Source organism: Zingiber officinale, chromosome 3A, assembly GCF_018446385.1.
Source record: "Zingiber officinale cultivar Zhangliang chromosome 3A, Zo_v1.1, whole genome shotgun sequence".
Taxonomy (NCBI): Eukaryota; Viridiplantae; Streptophyta; class Magnoliopsida; order Zingiberales; family Zingiberaceae; genus Zingiber; species Zingiber officinale.
The window spans coordinates 51,097,554-51,105,451 of NC_055990.1; the positions used below are offsets into that span (position 1 = coordinate 51,097,554).

Sequence of the window (7,898 nt, forward strand, 5' to 3'; positions counted from 1 at the left end):
GTTAATTGTTTTATGTTGACATGAACTAAGTTTATTATGTTATTGTTCCGCATGACTTCATGATATTTCTACTGTTTTACTTTCGAAATAAATTTTAATACGCATGAATGTTTCCGCAAATAGTTAAGTAAGTAACCCCGCTCTACTAGCAGGAGGGGCGGGCGTTACACTGACAATGACTAAAATCAGTAAACTTGAAACTTCAAGTCGTCGGAGTCGAGTTGCAGATTTGTCGGATCATCCTTTGAGCAGCACACGGAAGAAAGATTGCGATTTCAGGTTGTTCCTGAGACTCTACTCGAGACAGGCTTATATAGCCTGTTGAGGGTGTCTCCAACCCCGCCGAATTTGTAGCGTCGATAAGCTCCGCATCGCCTATTGCTTATCCATCTAAGGGTGCCTTCAAACTCCATGGAGGGCACCCTCCAGCGTCTAGAGCACCTCCAAGCTCTATTGAGGGTGCCTTCTACCCTGCTACACGGAGGTCTTTGACTAGTGCACCCGAGGTGCCTCCAAGCTCCATGGAGGGCGTCTCGGGTACTGTTCATCCGAGGCTTTAAGGCTTTTTCACTCCGTGCAAGATGTGTTAGTCCAAAATACAAAACATATCCTACAAAACAGAGTTTAACACAATAATATAAGAAATAATAAGTCATTTTGACAGTCTCCGGACTGCCTGTTTTGACTTTGGATTTCACCTCCAGAAACCTTAGGTCGAATCGACGCCTACTGTTCCCTCATCGGGGAATGCGTCCTCACCTACTCCACTCAAGAGAGTTTATCTATTTGCCAGATCGATCCTCCAGACCGACTGTACTTTCTACCTAGGGTTACCACCCCCTAGGATCTAAGGTTACCGCCCCTTAGGGTTTTCCACCACCTAGGGTTACCACCCACTAGGACCTAAGGTTACCGCCCCTTGGGGTTTTCCACCACCAAGGATTACCACCCCCTAGGACCTAAGGTTACCGCCCCTTAGGGTTTTCCACCACCTAGGGTTACCTCCCCCTAGGACATAGGATTACGGCCCCCTAGGATTTTCCACCTGTCTAACCGTAGCTACGACTTTTTCCTAAGTACACTTAGGACTTTCCTGCAAACTCATTCAAACCTGTTAGACTACAAATAACCTTAACTTTAAATCCTTTGTCATTATCAAAACTCAGGTTCGATCGTCGGACGCTTCCCACACCAACACAAAACATAAAGGACCTAACCTAACTTGGTTGATCACACCAAAAACATCCTTGGGGTTCCAACAATTGATGTGTGTAGATTATATACACCTTTTATGCATGTTTGGACGCACATTCACATACTTTGCACATGCTTTGTCTACGTATTTTCGTACTTCCATCTTTCCTTTTAGCATATTTACTCTTTTTGTTCGGAGATATGCTTTTGTGCATTTTCTGTACACAGTGGTCGAATTTGGTGAAGGATCCATGTTCGAGGTCAAATCTGCAAGCAAAGCTAGAGTGGAAGGCACCATTCCTTAACCTCATATGGCCCTGCCATGGGGGGTTGCCCAGACCATGTTGAGAGCCCAGGTCGTGTGGCTGCAGCAGAGGTGGAAGTTTCCACAGCCGTGTGAACCTCACACGACCGTGCTAAGATCAGAAGCCAGAAAAACCATGGTCGTGTACACTACACGGCCATGCAAGCAATCCAGAGCTGAAGCCTTACATGGTCGTGTAGATCTACATGACCGTGCAACATTTCCAGAGACCAAGAAGACTCTGGTCGTGTGCACCACACGACCATGCGAGGTTTCCCAAGGTAGAGGCAGTGCAGGCCGTGTAGATCTACACGGTCGTGCAAGGGGAAGAAGAAGTAGTGTATAACAAGGTCGTGTAAGGAAGGCAGAGAAGGGAGTGGCCTTGGCCGTGTGAACCTCACACGGTCGAGCCTTGGGGCTGTGTGGTGCCCAAACCTCCCTTCTATATAAGGCCTCCTTCATGAATTGAAAAGGGATCTTCTCCCTTTTGGGGGGAATCAAGATTTGGGGCGTTCCTCCACCTTCTTGGAGGGATTTTCGATGATCTAAAGGCAGATCTTCATCGTTTCAACTCCGGGGAATGAGGATTAGATCCGAAGATGGTTCTTCATTGTAGATAAGCTTTTCTTCCCTTTCTTTCTCGGATTTGGGATCAAGATGCTTGTATTCTCTTTATCTTTGGATTTCTTTCCTTGTTCTATGGATTAGATCACTTGTTCTAGGATGGAGGGAGTATTTGTAATGGAGATTTGATGTAAAACTCTTGTGGATTTGTCAATTTCCTATTTCTATGATTTTGCCCTGTTTGTATCTATTCTTTCTTGTGTGGATTGTTGTGATTAGGGCTCAATTACCATGCTTGATTGAATGTTTGAATATCTTGTGGATCTTGTATGGATTGCTTCCCATTCGTTTTTCTTAGGGACATTCGTGACAGGAACATGCCCGTGTAAGGACGTTTGAGAGGTAATCTTGAAAGGGAAATTAGGTATTTCAAGAGGGTTGGATAGATTGTATAGATTATATATTATATCTTGATGCGGTTGAGGGGTGAAGAATTCTATGTTGATTATCCGAGGGACGCACGTGACAGGCAAGCCCATGTAAGGACAACATAGATTCATCCCTAATTGATCACATTTAGGTATAGATTTTAGTCCTAGGTCGGTTGTCTATTGCAAGAGAGAACCGGCAACCTTCTACAAATGATGGTCAATTGAGGAATAAGATTTGGTAGATCATTACATTGAATAACATTATAAAGAAACCAAAACTCCTAGAACATACCTTTACCATTGCCCTTATTCTTGTTTCTTATTCTTTCATTTCTACATTTTACTTTGCATAGTTGCATTTAGCTTTTGAAAACCAATTGATTAGTTGTTTAGCTAATTCGTGTTGAGACATATTTAGTGCTTATTCCAATTCCTGTGGATACGATATCTTTTATTGTTACTTACGATATTTACGTACACTTGCAGAGAGTCAACAAGTTTTTGGCGTCGTTGCCGGGGGGACTGCGCTATAACATTAGAGATTATCAATTGAGTTAGACTAAACATAACTTTTCTTTTCTTTTCATTTGTATAGTTGAATCTGATCTTTAGAATTCTGTTTTCATAAGTTTTTCCTTTCTTGTATAACATTCTTGTCAATTCTTTTTGTTGTAATTCTAATTCTGCATTCTTGATTCTAACATTTTAGTCTAACTTTTCTATGTTTTTCTTTTGATTTAGTTTCTTTCTTCTTTTTCTTGGGTAAACACATATCTTGTAATCTTGTTCTTGTGTATGCAAAGATCTAACTTTGTAGGAGAACTTCTTCCTCTAGATCCCGAGATAGACAGAATATTTCATAGAAGAAAAATTCTGCAAAGACATTTAGAAGAACAAGAACATTCTATCATGGCTAATAGACCACTAAAGAATTATGCAGCACCTTACGCTAGGGGTTTTTGATCTAGTATTTCAAGACCTTCAGTTGAAGCAAATAATTTTGAGATCAAACCTGTAATTATTTCTATGGTGCAATAAAATCAGTTTAGTGGAGGACCGCATGAAGACCCGAATCAACACTTGGAGGTCTTCTATGAGATATGTGACACAATGAAGATGGATGGTGTTCCTTCGAAGCTGTGCGCTTACTATTGTTTGGGTTTTCTTTAAGAGATAAAGCTAAGCAATGGTTGAATTCTTTGCTCCAAATAACATCACCACATGGGAGCAATGTGAGCAACAATTTCTTGACGAATTCTATCCTCCAAGTAAAACGGCTCATATGAGAAATCTTATTGCAAGTTTCAAACAAGCCAACTCAGAATCTTTATTTGAAGCTTGGGATAGATACAATAGTATGCTCAAACAATGCCCACACCATGGTTTGGAAAGGTGGTTAGTATTACATATATTTTATAATGGCATCAATTATCATACAAAGGTGTCCCTTGATTCAGCTGCTGGAGGGGCACTCATGAACAAGAGCTTGGATGAAGTCAAAGAAATAATTGAAAGTGTAGCACAAAAATACCATCAATGGGCTAATGAAAGAAGTGGTGGCTATTCTTGTGTGAACCCAACAACAAAAGCATCAGGGAAGTTTGATGTCGATGCAGTTACTTTATTGGCTGTAAAACTGGATGCTCTCACAAAAAGGTTTGAGAATATGGGAGCTAGCTCAAGTACAGTCAATGCTATTGTTTCTTCTTGTGAAGTATGTGGAAGTTCTGAACATACAAATGACTAATGTCCATTGGGAGCTATAACTGCACAAATAAATCAATTGGAACAATGTGATGTAATCATGGGTTTCAGTCAAAAGCAGAACAACCCATACTCGAGTACCTACAACCCTGGATGGAAGAGTCATCCTAATTTCTCTTACAGAAATAACCAAGATCAAGGACCATCTATGGGGGAAATACCTAGTTTTCAATCTGGGCAGCAGAATTTTCAACAACAACAATCTTCTCAAGGCTTTCCTATGTCTAAAATTGAAAAGATGTTTGAAGAAATTATCTCCAATCAGAATGAAAGGAAATAAGATATTTTAAGGCTTACTCAGAGAATGGATAGTTCTGATAAACATCAAAAGATTCTGGATAGTCAGATTGCCCAACTAGCTTCCTCATCTTCTAGAGCACCAGGACAACTACTAGCAAGCCTGATGTCAATTCTATGGAGCACTGCAATAGAATTGAGCTTAGGAGCGGACAGACCTTGGGAGATCCCCAAGTGACTGCTCCAAAAGGGATGCACACTGAAGAAGAGCTCGCTCCTCCAACACAAAATCAGATTCAAGATAATAAGGAGAGTACCACTAAGGTTGAAGAGACTCTTCCACTTAACCATCAAAGTATAGCAGTCCCTTTTCCTCAAAGACTTATTATGTTAAAGAAGGATGAAGAGTTTGGCTAATTCTTGGAGAAGGTGAAAGAAATATGTGTTGAAGTACCACATATTGATGCAATTCTTCAAATGCCCAAGTTTGCCAAATTCTTGAAGGACATCATGTCGAACAAAAGAAGGAAAGGAGACATAGAGACCATTGCACTTACAGAGGAATGCAGTGCTCTTTTGTAAAAGAACACTTCCCCAAAGTTGAAAGATCCTGAAAGCTTTTATATTCCTTGCAATATAGGAACTGAATTTATTGAGAAAGATTTTTGTGATTTGGGGGCAAGTGTTAGCCTCATTCCTTATTCTATTTGTAATAAATTAGGTCTAAAAAACTTTAAACTTACTACTATGGAACTGCAACTTGCTGATCATTCCTGCAGGTACCCTATGGGTATTGTTGAAGATGTGTCGGTAGAGGTAGGTGGGAGTATAATTCCCATAGATTTTGTTGTGTTAGACATGGAGGAGGACCCAAAAATTCCTATCATATTAGGAAGACCATTCCTTGCTACAGCTGGAGCTATTATAGATGTTAAAAATCATAAACTTTCTTTAGTAATTGGTAAGGAACGATTGGAATATGGTTTATCTAATGCCTCTAACCATGTTTCTTCTCTTTTAAATGCTTGTAGTAGGGCAAGCATTTACAAACTTGAGGAATGGAATTTCCATCCTCATGGGAGGCCACCAAATGAAGAAAATATTATGGTGGAAGATGTTGGGAGAATACCTCCCAACAAAAATGACAAATATGTCTGCCCTCCGAGAGCAAGGAAAAGAGAAGAGTGATTAAGATTGGTCGAGCTAAAGACCCTAAACAAGCGCTTCTTGGGAGGCAACCCAATGGTTCTTTTAGTTAGTGCATTTTATGTTTTTATTTTTCATTATAGTGTCTTTACTTTGTTTTTGCTTTTGGTTTTCAGGTTGAAATTTCGCTTCCATGAGCTGGCCATGATCGCTTCATGGGCATGGAGGTATTGAAGAAGCAAGAAAGGAGAAAAATCACCTTTTAGAGCAAAACAGAGCATGGTCGTGTGTTGTACACGACCAAGCATATGCTGCAGAAAAGGGAGATGCTTGGGTCGTGTCTAAATGACACGACCATGTAGAGTCTCTAGAGAAGAAAAGGTGTTCCGTTGTGTCTCACACACGGCCGTGTGAAGAAACAAGTACAGAAGCATGCACTAGCCGTGTCACAGACACGGGCGTGTGCTGATTCCAGTAAAGGGAAATGGTGAGGTCGTGTCCTAGGAACGACCGTGCAAAGATAGCCCAGTAGAAGAAGGTTGCGGCCTTGCCAATTGGCACGGCCGTGTGAACCAACCCGAGAAGGAGAAGGGAGAGGTCGTGTATATCTACACAGCCCGTGTGGAGAAAATTGTTCAAGGTCGTGTTCTCTATACACGGCATGGTCCAGGCCGTGTCCCCCACACACCCTCTTCATTTCAACACCCTCTTCTCTCCAAAATTCCTCTCTTCTTCAACCTTTCTTCCAAATCTTTTCAGATCTAGATCTTAAACCCTTTCTTTTCTACAAACTTTATCTAGATCTAGATTTTTCTTTTCTCTTGGACTTAAGATCTTCATTTTCTTAACCTAAGATCTTGTTCTTCAAGATCTAGTTTCTCCAACCATAAACAATACCCTTCCCCACTCAATCTTGACAATATGTCCAACCTTTTAAAGAGACTTCGCAAGGGGGTGGTGGATCTAGTGGAGACAGAGGGAAGGAGCCAACCAAAGACAAAGGGAAACAACCGGTGAAAGGCAAAGGAAAGAGGACCTCATGCTACGAAGGTAATGACAATGAATTCAATATTGTGTTTAGAAATGATGATCAAATAACTAGATTTGTAATTCTTGTCAATAGAAAGATCGTGTGTACTAGGTATATGGACCCAACCGTTTTAGATATGATGGGAATTAGAGATGATATAGATTGGATGAATGGGTTTTTGGATTGGAGTGATATTTTGTACACACATCTACCTACTTATCCTCGCCTTTTTTTGGAGTTTCTAAGTTCACTAGATGTCCATTTTGCCAATGAGGATGATTATGTTGGCAAGATAACTTTTAGATTAATGAATCAAGAATTTCATTGGACATTTAGTGACTTTAACACTTGTTTTGGTTTGTCTTCCAGTAGCTCTCGGAGGTTTGATTCTAGGTTTAATTGGAACAATTTTTAGAGTTTGATCACCAGATTAGATCAACCCTATGAACCCTCTAGAGCCAAGGCTTCTCACATGCAAAACTCTATTTTTAGATATCTACATCGAGTCATGAGCAAAACTATTTTTGGTAGAGGGGAAAGTGATGGAGTCGTTAAGAAAGTAGAACTTTATTCTCTATGGGCTATGTTACATAAGGTTGATTTTGATTCCGGCTTTCATTTTTTGCAAACCTTAGTGAGAGCTACAAGGGCATCTTTGGGATCAATTGTTCTTGGTGGTTTGATTACTCAAATAGCCATTAACTTAGAGCTTGATTAAGATGGGTTGGAAGTTACTCATGGCAATGATATGATCGACATGGATGCTTGTCTTGCTATGAAAATGATTATTCGGGATGAGAATGGTTTTGCATTTCCTAGGAGGAATGGTTTTCCTTTACCTCTTCCTTGTCCTGATCGAACTACAGTTCACAACCCAGCTAATTGGGTAATCACTAATTTAGAACCCGAAAATGTCCCTTCCATATCTGGAGATACAGAGCCACACATTGAGCCCTCGACATCTGGACACCCGCAACCCTCTGGACATCCGGATCCTGCTAGGCATTCTTTTGCCTATGGTACGGGTCCCACCAGATTTGACTTCTCAGATTTTTCATGCATCTCTAGAATCACTTCATGAGAAGAAAAATGCCCAACGAGAAATGTTGAAAGGTTGCTTCTCTTTATCAAATGACCAGTTTAGAGAGGTACAAAATCACTTTCAGTTCAAGAGGAATTTTCAAGGTCAAGTGGCTGAATTTGTCCAGGATTATGATACGAATCAAGC

General features: G+C 40.6%; 1 non-coding gene across 1 annotated transcript; it reads right to left on the reverse strand.

Annotated features, from left to right (window-relative positions):
- Positions 1–3,773: 3,773 nt before the first annotated feature.
- LOC122054417 lies at positions 3,774–3,879 on the reverse strand. The gene has a single exon (XR_006132732.1). It is a non-coding gene; the product is annotated as a small nucleolar RNA R71 (small nucleolar RNA).
- Between the last annotated feature and the right edge of the window lie 4,019 nt (positions 3,880–7,898).